This window comes from Pseudorasbora parva, chromosome 22 (assembly GCF_024679245.1).
Source record: "Pseudorasbora parva isolate DD20220531a chromosome 22, ASM2467924v1, whole genome shotgun sequence".
NCBI classification, from domain to species: domain Eukaryota; kingdom Metazoa; phylum Chordata; class Actinopteri; order Cypriniformes; family Gobionidae; genus Pseudorasbora; species Pseudorasbora parva.
This window is the reverse complement of record NC_090193.1, coordinates 31,199,387-31,212,647: the sequence shown is the minus strand read 5'-3', so window position 1 is coordinate 31,212,647 and position 13,261 is coordinate 31,199,387. Positions and strand designations below refer to the sequence as shown.

The 13,261-nt window shown below is 35.7% G+C and overlaps 1 protein-coding gene and 1 long non-coding RNA gene across 3 annotated transcripts in view; one reads left to right on the top strand and one right to left on the bottom strand.

The window, feature by feature from the left end:
• Nucleotides 1–13,261, top strand: part of pcdh17 (protocadherin 17) — a 90,371-nt gene that overhangs the window by 37,336 nt on the left and 39,774 nt on the right. The window lies entirely within an intron of this gene.
• The window catches only part of LOC137057869 (uncharacterized), a 69,144-nt gene continuing 55,891 nt past the window's right edge, over nucleotides 9–13,261 (bottom strand). For both annotated transcript variants that reach the window (XR_010900533.1, XR_010900534.1), the window contains one exon: nucleotides 9–736. This is a non-coding gene — a long non-coding RNA (uncharacterized lncRNA). The remainder of the gene's footprint in view (nucleotides 737–13,261) is intronic.

Below are 13,261 nucleotides of genomic sequence, written 5' to 3'. Positions count from 1 at the left end.
AATATCACAATATTCACATTCACAAATATATTCTTATTTGTGGGAAGTTTTAACTTCCACTTTGCTGTTTTTTCTCTTCATGTCCCTTCCTCGAAATGAACGATTTCAGTCAGAGGTCTCAATCGGTTATTAGTTTGCTGACCTCACCGCAGTCGAATCTTCATGATGTCTCGCTCTCATTTTCGTAACAGCTCATCTCTCGCTCCCACTCTTTCGCTCTCTTTTGCCGTATCTTCCGTCCTTTAGACTCCCTATTTTCCTTGTCCTCTTTCCTCCATCTTTCATTTTCTCCCTCACCCCCTTCGCTCTCTCACTCTCTCTCTCTCTCTCTTGTATTCCAGCCACGTTCTCAGTTTATCAAAGCAGGCAGGCCCATTATGATTTTATAAGCCAAACCACTCTAGCCGTTCCATTTAGCGAGTGCTGGTTAGGCGCTGGGAGGCGCTTCCTTAAAATTTTGATAATGGAACATGGAAAAGGACTTATCATGCAGCAGGCCATGTCACATTCTCAACCTGATTAAATATGAATAATTATTCCGGGTCTCTCTTGGTAGGACAAATTACTTGCGACATGTTAGAACAATAACTTCAGATAAGAAAGCAGTCCCATACTCCCTTTCCATTGCACTTGTTCACGAAAGAAGCATGTAAGGATGGTTTTATTCATCTATACCCAGGTCTGTTGGGCCATGTTGAAGGCTATTACACTGAGGCCGTATTCCTCAAATGACAATCTGAGGGAGAAAAAAAAAAAAAAAACAACATGAGAGAAAGAAAGAGAATAAATGGGCCACAGAAAGCAATACATCAAATATAATGGCACAATTAATCAATAGAACAGAGGGGAATCTACCGCTATCTGAGCCGAGGCAGCGGACGGGTACGCCAAGCCTGTCTGCCTTGATTTGGCTTGTGTGTGTATGTGTGTGTGTTTTCATTTGGATTCAGGAATAGACTGAATGCACTGGCAAGAGAAATTGGCCAATTAAAGAGGCCCATATGTTTCATATTTTGAGAATGTTGTCATTTAATGGTGCATGGGAATGGTTGGAGAATGGCTGAAATTAGCTAGTTTAACAGTGTGACTCACTTACACACACAAAGTCAAGAGTCGAGGCTACAATAGTGGCATGTCCAACAAGCTTTATAATAACCTAAGCCAGGAACAATGAAAACCTGACAGTCAGTATGGATTTTTGCATGTGTTTTATACTTATTTGTTGTTGTTGCCCACCTTTTCTACATTACAGTGTTACGGCAATTAGTGTCAGCAAGCAAAAGTCAAAGTGAGTGAACTATTTACTGACTAAATTGACTGTCTAACTGAGTCAATCGTTCACTTAACAAAATGGCCGTTCGCAAAGACCCAAGTCCACCAACGTTAATCTATTAACTCTCCTGACTGCTTTGTCGGACAAAACTGTGATTGGTCAGATTGCCTGTCAATCAAACTTGTGGCGAAGGGTGAATTAAACAAACAAACAAAAACAAAACCCTAACTTATTAATTGATTAATTTAGGAATGAAACAATTGACTGTCTAGTAAATCATTTACTCAATCCGAATCATTTCGCTCAGAAACACTGATTCATTCAGGAATGAAGGAAAAGACTTGAGTGAATTGTTACTCAAAAAAAAAAAAAAAAAAAAAAATCACTCAAAAACACTGATTCGTTCAGAAATGAAAAGGCTGATTGCCTAGTGAATCATTTCCTCAAACTGAATTGTTTCGCTCAAAGAAAAACATTGATTCATTCAAAAACAAAACACTTGTGCTTTGCTCAAAGATGACAAACAGTTTTTGTTTGACTTTGATTCCAAAAATTTCCATTGACAGGAATTACCTGGAAAATGTAGTGTCTAAAATGCACCTTCCTCAATATTTATTTGTGTTTAATGAACTCTTATATAAAAGTGGTCACACTTTTTTGTTGTTGTCCACTCTAATTAGTTGCCTAATACATCTCAAACGGGTCACATTTGATGGCCAAACTCACTTCACTCTCTCACTCTATTCTGTTTGATTGAGTATTGAGATCAATAATTAAGCTACAAGACAGTTAACTGGGAACGGCTGTCTGTTTTGCCAATATCACTCCAGAGGGCTGGGTGTATCTTCCCTCAGACAGGCACGCTTTAAACTGTCTCTCTCTCTTACACACAGATGACACATGACAGTCTAGAGAAAGCCCAGGCTAGCCCAGAGATCCCCTGTGTCCTCTTGTAAGCATTATCACATCCAACATTAGACCGTCTCCACTACCACCAGCTTCTAAATCTGTGCTAAAAGCCTTTGAAATGGATATTTTACAGTAGTGTATGGCTATAACAACATTGGTGTGGAGTAAAGGGTATGTTTCACTGCAAATGCAGCGTGTTGTAGTGGTGTCTTTAACAGGGGAGTATTATAGCTGTTTATGGCAGCAGGGTATGGTCGGTGGATATCTGTGTGTGTGTGTGTGTGTGTGTGTGTGTGTGCATGTGTCTGCGCGTGTGCACACACGAGGAGCCGCTTGGGTTTGATGCATTATTTAGGAAATGGAAAACAGACTTACCAAGTAGCTTCCTCTTTCTTTAATGAGACACCTGAGCTTGTTTGTCTTTAACAAGTTTTGACAGTTCATACTGCAATTGTATTTGACGGTGTGAAGAACAGATAGAAGTGTGGGTGATTAGAGTAACAAACTATCTCCTGCACAAATCAACCTCTGCCCAGTGTCTTTTTATTTATGATTTTTGACATGTATGTTACTATTAAAAGGATAGTTCACCAAAAATACAAATTCTGCCTAACTCACCCTCATGTTGTTCCAAACCTGTATACATTTCTCTGTTCTGTTGAACACAAAGAAAGATATTTTAAAGAATGTTTGTAACTAAACAGTTTACCTGTTTGGTTACAAACCATTGATTTCCATTAACTAACCTGACTGGTGGCCCACAACTGTTTGGTTACAAACATTCTTCAAAATATCTTCATTTGTCTTCAGCATAACAAAGAAATGTATACAGGTTTGAAATAATTTGAGGGTAAATGATGACAGAATTTGTATTTTCCCTTTCCATCCATGGATCCATCCATCCATTCTTTGGCTTCATTGGGCCCTATCATACTCTCGGCGCAATGCTATGCTGTCGACTTAAAATGTAAGCTTTGTCCCCGTGGTTTAATTGACAGGACTGGACACCAGTTATTTTGCCAAGAGATTTTCTTTTTTTATTATTTTATATGTCAGCATAAGAGAGAGAGACAATTTTCTGGGAGATGGTTTTCGTTTCAGCTTTCTCTGATCTTTGGTCTAAAATGTTGGGGTTTTATATGCTGTAAAACTGCATTACCAGACAAACATGTGATGTCCATTAAAATGGAATATACTGTATAAAAACATATACATGTAATATATAAAAAAAAACATTAAGTTCACATTAGCATGGGATGTATAACAACCCATTAAGTCTACATATGCATGGGATGTATAACAAACCGTTAAGTCTACATGAGCATGGAATGCATAACTAAACACTGAGTACAAATATGCATTAAAACTTCGATTACACTCATGCCTTGGTCTTACAGTCCACAGTTCTCTTCCTACACTCAGTATTCAAGCATACAATGATTACAAACGATTCTGAATATGAATAAAAAGTAATAATTCAGATACAATACAATACAACACAATCAACCACCATTTATAGTCTTCATATGCCAGTCGTGATGCAAGTGTTTTTTGCTAGATTCAGCTGGATGCAAGTATCCATTTCCCGTCCAGCGCAACGTTGTTTAATTAACAAAGAAGTCAATAGCGCAGTATTTTTGTGTTATTTAAAGGGCATGTTAGTAATATGCACCTATAGGCGGGTGCAAAACACTCTGCTTATTACACACACAGGGACGAGAAGCATCACACAAACGTTTTTAAATATTAACAATAAAAGGATTCCTCTCTGGAGAAGCATGCAGTCTTTCCGCTCGCAAATTCCACCATAAATATCGGATCCGGTATGGCGCAAGCGCAACTGGCTTTAAAGGGGAATGGGAGATGAGACTCTGATTAGTTTATTAAATGTTATGCCCAAAACACACCATACTCATTAGAGACTAGAGACTCATTAAGAGAGGTATAACATTTTTGGATCATACGCTTGGCGCAGTGGGCATTTTTTATGTTGTTAAAGGAACTGTATGTAAGAAATGTTTTCCAATTAATCCCAATTTCCAATAAAATGCCCATGATATGTCACTAGACATTAAGAAATCATGTTCATTTCAAATACTTATATCACTGACAACAGTAGTCCGGCCAGGATATTGTCATTTAAAAGTTGTTGTTGCAGCTCTCAACTGATGTTGATGTTGTCATGTTGTGTTTTGGCCTGAAGCTCCGCCCTCCACCTATCGACCAATCAAGAAGTCAGTAGTGTTAAGGCATCTGGGTTGCCAGCTCTGCTCTAGTTACCACAGCTGCAGCTACAAACGTTCCTGCTGATCCTGCAGCCTATCTGGCAACGTCGAGTCAGGGGGGAGGGTGAGAGGGGATACACCGCTCTACAGTCATTTGAAAGTGATTGCAGTACCAGTTTTGGTCACAATCTTACATACACTTCCTTTAAACTATAAAACTGGATTAGGACACACCCTAAGCGCACCTGCGCCATGCGCTTCAGACCATGTGCTCAGAACGTTAAAATAGTGCTCATAGTCTTTAATCAAAATCATTATTACTTCATTGCTCCGTGCAATACCCCCGCAACCCCCCATGTGAGAATTTTTTCTCCCAGTTCTGAAAAATCATGAATGGATTCAATCGCAACAAACATTAATGCTATCTATAAGAATGTGCTACCAATGGGTTGGTATTTGTTTCAATCAGCGATCAGTGATTGATGACCAATGGGATATTTAGATTTGTCTGCGGGGTGAGAGGTTTGCACTGGTTTGGGGGAGAAAAAATCACTTTCCTTCTCGGATCATATCGTCAAACATTCAGTTTGCCTTCATTATATGCCTACTCTTCAGTCAATTCCTGATTGAAAAAACTCCAGTCCTACACGTTGTTTTTTTCTCATTAAATATAAAATACGTCACATTACGGAAGTAAAATGCTATTTCATGTTGACTTTAAGTACCCCCTTGGGTACGTCGTGAGTTCAATCTCTAGATGTGTTTCTACACATCCATGCTTAGAATATTAACTAGCTGCAGCACCAACAACTGTTATTGCTGATGGCCAATTGTGTATTCATAAGTGCAAAATTAAATACAGATATACGAATAAAAAAAAAAAAAAACAACAGAACAAGATCTTAATCGCTGGACAGTCTTTCTTATTATGTATACACATGTATGTTTTCACTTCCTTACAGACATGCTCCCTAGCGAGTTTTCCGGGTTGTGAGAGTCTAATGCCCGTGTAAGTGTGTGTGTATGTATGTGTGTGTGTTTGCGATTTTTCCCTGGGCTGTGTATTAAGTCATAATTCATTCGAGCAGAGAGAGACCAGACCCTGTTCACACAGACACAAACAACAGAGGGTAGTAGAAGACAATTTCTCTCTCTCTCTCTCTCTCTCTCTCTCTCTCTCTCTCTCTCTCTCTCTCTCTCTCTCTCTCTCTCTCTCCATCTACTCTAATTAAGCTCACCCTCTAGCGCAAACACATTCATAGGAATCATAACTGTGAAGACATACGCATTATGAATAGAACCACAGTCCCACATGGATCTAGTGTCATGTTTTGATCCCTGTAGAGATGAGTTAGTTTTATCTGCCATGTTCCTTTCACTCTCTCGTTCTCTCTGCTCTTAATTGGATCAGAACCAAGTTGTTCTTAGAACAAACACAAGCCCTGTTCTAAAACTTCGTGAGCTGCCTATGCTAAGACAGTGTTTTCGGGCATCATGTTCCCAGTGGGAATGCTGAGTAGCAGGGTCGCAATTTGAGATGTTGTTTTGGCCCAAATTTGAGTATCCTTTGCAGATAAGGCAATCCGGGAATGCATGTCGACTAACTATTTCACTCAGTATTGGTGTGTGCTATGTATTCTTTCACTCCTCCCCCCCCCCCCCCCCCCTCCCCCCCTCCATTCTTTTTGTCGCCCGACACGTGTGCAGTCGTGAAATTGATTAATTAGGCTCTCTAAATTGGGAGCTGTGTATTAATTAAGCAGAAAAGTATTTTTCGTATTAATTGGTGATTAATTGATGTAAAGTTTTGCCTGCAGCCAGGGCTAATCCTGGAATGTGTTCATCAGCGGCCATCACACGGTCCGATACGCACGTATACGAGTTACGAACACCGGGCCATTATACGCAAGTGCAGAGATGTGTACCTGCGATAATGTGTGCGTGTGCGTGCATGAAAAGGTCCCATTAGATTGCTGTGTAAATGTTCTAGATGACCTCCCTTAATTGTGTTTGATTGGAGCGCGATAATCAAATTGTCTCACTTCTTTTCCACTGTAATGCTTCAGATTATTCGTCTGAAGGAACAAAATGGGAGAGAAAGATGGTGAAACTGAAATAGAAAAATAAATTGTTGTGGTAATTGAACCATGGGGTTCAGGGTTATTTTGATCTAGTGTTAGTTTCTACTATTTTAAATGAGATTTTATTTTTATATTTTCATTTTAGTTCAAGTTTTAGTATTTGTATGGGCTTTGTCATTATTATTATTATTATTATTATTATTATTATTATTATTATTATTATTATTATTATTATTATTATTATTATTATTATATGTGCATATATTTTTTATAATTTTTTATTTCAGTTCTGGTTTATATTATTTTAACCAAAGAGAAATTAAAAAATGTGCAATGTTGTGTATTGTATTTTATAAAAGTAATTTTTTTATGGTTTTAGTTTAATTTTAGTTAACGATAATAACCCTGGTCCAGTTAACCCCTGCCATAACTATTCCATTATGGTGGCAAAAGGAACGTATAATGCTAATATTTAATAGTTTGTTTGTTTTTCACTACAGTATAGGGCTTGACATTAGCTGAGAACCCACTGCGGCTAGTGGTTTTTCAAAGTTACCAGCCACTCAGTACTTTTGACATCGATACCATTGAGGAAAACTGCCATAGATTGGATGCTGTCACTTTAAAACCTGACGCCATTTTACTCTTATACTTAAACATAACTGACTGTGTTTATGGGAATTATTGCCCAGACCGGCATTTTGTCAATATTTTGTGTGTATTTGACTGTTTAAGTGCAATATATAAGCAACAAAAAAGAACTCAATTTAGTTTGAGCCCGTGCTACAAGGCAGTTTATGCGCAACACGTGCAATCCCACAGTGAAAGTCAAGCCCTGTAACACTAACGATATTCATCCTGAGCAAATTAAACAAGTGAGTGGGATGAGGCGGGTGCGGGGTCAACTCACCAAAAGATGAGAGAGCTGGTATTGTGTATCTAGTCTATGGAAAGTGAGTATTGGAAGTGGTATTTTAGCATCAATATCGCAACATCAATATTTTTGACAACACTTCATTGCACAGATTTCTGATTTCAGATGCCTTTTTAACACTTTCACGGCCAAACACCATTTGTGAGAAAACGCTTCCTGGCCAAAAAAGAACATTTTCCAGGTTTCTGTGTTTTCACTGTAAGTAGGTTCATATGTAAAATAACGTGATCATCAATATTAAACATCATATAAATCAAAACTAATTTAAATCTAATGCTACTGAATGAAATGTGGACAGGGCTTGATTGACTCGATCTCGTCCATCTGAGTTTGATCATCGCTCTGAATCTGATCTGGAAACAGTCTTTCACAAAATAGGGACTTTCTCAGTTTTTTGTTCAAAATGTTGCTTTTTTTATGAAACTTACACACATTCAAGTGTTGATAAAAAAGGAATACTTTTTTTTTGGTTTAAAAGAAGAGCGTCAGCTCTTTTTTTGATATATTGTACGTTCAGATATTCATAAAACAAAATATTAATTTTTGTGAAAATTTTCAAAAACCCTGGTGGTTAAAGAGTCAAAAGACTTTATTATATATAAAGTTCAACCCATCACAGCTTAAAAGAAGTGACTGTTTATATATATATATATATATATATATATATATATATATATATATATATATATATATATATATATATATATATATATATATATATATATATATATATATATATATATATATATATACACTGTAAAAAAATATTGGTTTTTGTTGGTTTAACTTAAAAATTAAATAACCTGGTTGCCTTAAAATTTTGAGTTTATTGAAATTAAAAATTTGAGTTGATACAATGAAGGAAATTTGATAAATAAATAGAAACTCAAAATATTATTGTATCTGAACCACATAAAACATTTGATAAATAATGAATATAACACAATTTGGCATGTTTCTCTGCGTCATCAGAAATAAAACACACAATTTCCCAATATGCTTACAAAATCTTTTAATAATATTTTAATAAAGCTTGTTGAATCTCAAAAAAATGTCATGGTATTAACTCAAAATTTTAATTTCAATGAACTCAAAATTTTAAGGCAACACTGTAACTTTTTTCTAAAGAATTTTGTACAGTGTGTATATAAATATATATATATATATATATATATATATATATATATATATATATATATATATATATATATATATATATATATATATATATATATATATATATATATACACACACACTGTACAAAATTCTTTTAAAAAAGTTACAGTGTTGCCTTAAAATTGTGAGTTTTGAAAATTTTGAGCATACACTATATATATATATATATATATATATATATATATATATATATATATATATATATATATATATATATATAGTGTATGCTTGACTCTCAAAAGTGGGAAATGTGTTTCTATTTTTTCCCTTTTGTTCTGTAGTTGACGTCACAGCACATAATCAATAATGAAGGATGGTGGTCCTTTTAGCCAATCAACACCATCGTGATGTCACTAGGTGTGTTTGACTTGCACCGACCGATTGGTGTATGTACTTTGATGTCACACACCTATTTTTGCGAGGCTCCAGAGTGATCGGTCACATGATACAGGTTCAAAATAAAAACGTTAGCAAGCCAAGCACCTGCCATTAAGATGAATGAAAACGCTCCAGACACGAACCCAGTCACCCATTTCCCACTCTTTTTTTTTTGGCATTGTAATCAAGATCTCTTTTACCCACTTTATCTATTGGAACAAAGCGCCGTGATGCTTGGTCACACACGCATTATATTTTCGAGACTACCTGAGAGTGACGGCTGATTGATTCTCTGTGGCCGCCGCAATCCAATAGTCAGGTGGAGGCAGAGCTCTGGGAAACAACAGACGCTCCGGCAAGACTCCAAAATGCGTCAGAACAACACGCAGGCGGAAGGTCTGATCAGACATATTGATTAAGATCCTGATTACAAGCCTTGTTTAACTTCTCTGCCAGCAACATGATTCGTTCATCAATACACGATTCATTCGTTAACGCAACAGGTGCTCGGACGAGTGTGTGTTTGAGGACCTCACGAAGCAGCATTCACAAAGGAATAGTTCACCCAACTATCAAATCATTGTAAAAGATGATATTCACTGAAAATGTCACCCTTCGACGCATCTCATTTTCCAATGCAAGATGCATCCTGTGGAATTTGATGTCAATAATGGCGTCGCATCTCACGCGTCTCATTGACATCAAACCTGGTGCGTCTTGTGTTTTAATGTGAGTGAAAATATTCAGTGGGCATAATGTTATCCATCGGGATCTGGTTGAATCAGACTCATTAAGCATGATATTATTAATTTACATTATTTTCCCCTGCCAACGCAGGTTGTGTTCGCATTAGCAGAAAAGACGTTTCAAAAGCCGGGAGGGTTATTACATTTTCCTTCAGCATACGCACGGATGATTCGTGCACATTAAGATCAAGGACGTTTATTTCAAATTTAACATCATGTTGCCTTTAAGACCAACGCAGTATCTCGCACCTTTTTTTTAAAACTTTTTTTCACATCAAACGCTTCAACGGAAAGCAGAGAAAAACGGGCACGCCATTTAATAACTGGCGAGTTCGTCTGGTGTGTGATAAAGGAGCTGAGATGATATCTCGTCAGGTAGGAAATAAATCAAGAAACGAGTAGCTCTCTGAAAATATACCAAAAGGGACTGATATATTTTTGTGTGCATATTCATTTTCGTGATCCATAAACACATCCACTTCAAAAGAGCAAAATCAGTTAATTAATGACATTCTAACTGATGCCCTTTTCCCACTTGTTGCCTTGGTAACCTCCTCTTCCTGGCACTCAGGCATTATTGGAATCCATATTGACAGTTTTGAATGTTTTTTTTGTGTGTTTTTATTTTCACCAAAAAAGGTTATTTCCTGTGATTCTGCCCATATAATGCAGATGTGTTTAGACGATGATGCTGTGTTTGAAAGGGCTCTGCATTTCTCCAGGGCTATTCATATATATATATATATATATATATATATATATATATATATATATATATATATATATATATATATATATATATATATATATATATATATATATATATAGACATAATGATTTGTACAAACTATATTCTATGCCCTACACCTAAACCTACCCACATCTGAAAAATGAAAAAAGCTGTTTTCCAAAAAAAACAAACAAAAAAAAAAAACACGGTCTGATAATTTATTTTCTTGATTTATAAACTGTATGGGCACCAAAAAATGGCTACCCCCAATCTTTGTGGGGACATTTTGGCATTCACCTCGACTCACTAGTATTGATTAATTAAAATATAATAAGAAAACAAACTGAAGCAATTTTCTCAGAAAGGTTTTTCTTGTAAAGCAATTATTTTGGCCATGATTTTGCCAAATAGGATATAAGATTTTGATGTTGGAATGATTTAATAATATTTTAATAAAGCTTGTTGAATCTCAAAAAAATGTCATGGTATTAACTCAAAATTTTAATTTCAATGAACTCAATTTTAAGGCAACACTGTAACTTTTTTCTAAAGAATTTTGTACAGTGTGTATATATATATATATATATATATATATATATATATATATATATATATATATATATATATATATATATATATATATATATATACACACACACTGTACAAAATTCTTTTAAAAAAGTTACAGTGTTGCCTTAAAATTGTTGCCTTAACATACATTTATGACATTTTTGTCCTTTTAGTATTAATATATAATATTATAGTATTTAATCATATTTAACATATTTGAACTTATATTTTTTTATTTTGACTTTTGTTTATTTTTTGTTGTTTTTGTTGTCATTTTCAATAGTTTTTTTTCTGGTTCTCTCTAATATTCTCTAATCTCTAATATTTAAGTGTGTGTGTGTGTGTGTGTGTGTGTGTGTGTGTGTGTGTGTGTGTGTGTGTGTGTGTGTGTGTGTGTGTGTGTGTGTGTATGTGTGTGGGTGTGTGTGTGTGTGTGTGTGTGTGGGTGTGTGTGTGTGTGTGTGTGTGTGTGAGTGTGAGTGTGAGTGTGATTTAGTGGTCAAAAGTAATGTCCTACCCAGGAAGATTTACATCTTCACCCTTTAAAATATTATTAAAAATTTGTTACATTTTCTAAGCATATTATGCCTGAAGCTTTGTTCTTCCGTCACATTTAAAATATTTAGCTCATTTTGCCTTTATATTTTTATATTATTTTTATTTTTTTGATGGTTGAATTGTATTTGTAGTGTCATTAAATACAAATATCCCCTCTAGACATCACTTTTGGCCACTACTGTATAATAGCTTTATTTCAATTAGCCAAAACTATATATATATATATATATATATATATATATATATATATATATATATATATATATATATATATATATATATATATATATATATATATATATATATATAGTTTCAGTATATCAATATATTGATATCAGATAATATTTTAGTTGACTTTACAATTAGAACTTGATGCACATCCATCTTGGTGAAATCACAGTAAATATGCATGGATCCTTTCATTTCCGTAAATCAGTTCTGTATGAATTTCTCACTCACAACTCCATAATCTCCAAAATTTATCTTACTGAAGTTTATATTGCAGAAATTCTGGAAGAAGGGCTTTTTTTGAGTTTCACAGGAATAGACTCAGCTCTGTCATCAATGCTTTCGTGAGTCGACTGTCAGTAAGAGTAATCACTGTCATTGTCTCACTTTAAAGTGACTGAAATATGCATTAATATCACATAAATCTTACGGGTTTAGACGTCAGTGTATATTTCATGTTTGACAAGTTCCGTATCTCTCTTTTTCTTCTTTTTTTTTTTTGAGGTGGAGCTGTCAACGCGCATCTGATTTAGCCACATAAGCTCTCGAATTTGTTCTCTATCAATTCCGACAACAACAGACATGTCACAATAATGTAATTGATTTGCAGTCGAGAGAAAAATGCAGCTAACAACGTAGACAAATTGAGGGGTCAGCAAATCCCTTCTGATTTATTTTGTTCGTTTTTTGTTACCTCTCAGCTGTGGTGCGGTGATTCATCAGTCAAAATCCCTGAATATTTAATCACTTTCTTTTCTGTATTTTTTCACACTTGTAAATGAACTTTGAGAAAATGAGATTTTGATCAGAGCATACATCGCACCTGGTCATCTGTTTTCATGAGCCATGTTTTTCAGAAACGTGTGGGCAAGAGATATGGCTTAAAATAAACGTCTCGCAGGCACGCGAGCACCAGCTTGGCCGTGTAGCAGATATATAGCCTGTGACTGCGTGAGTGTGAAAGCAGCTGACCTGCCGAGTCCCGTGGGAAAGAGCGGCTTTTCCCTCATAACGATTACAGATCGCCAGCGATGCAATTACTAGGGGCTAAGCAATGACTCGCGCGACTTAAACAATGGAAGCAGGTCTCGGACTGCATTGCTCAATAGCAGAAGAAAGCTGGAGATCTGTTGCTCTCTCAAACGCACTAAAAAACCATGTTCGTTCACTTCTGAATGCGGTTTTCAGGGGCCATCAAAGTAATATTCATGCTATTAAGATGCCTATCTAAACATTTAGCATACTGAACGCTACCTCAGGCTTTCCAATGGAGATATATGTGCATAACACTGTAAGAAAAAATAATCTGTGTATAGGAATAGGGAAAATGTACCAGTAATTTTATGCCATGTAGTTATTCGTTATGTATTATGAATAGTTTTCCTTTAAAACACAACACAGCGCAATGCGTAATTCAACGTTCTTTGCGGGTCAAGTCATGTCACCTTTATT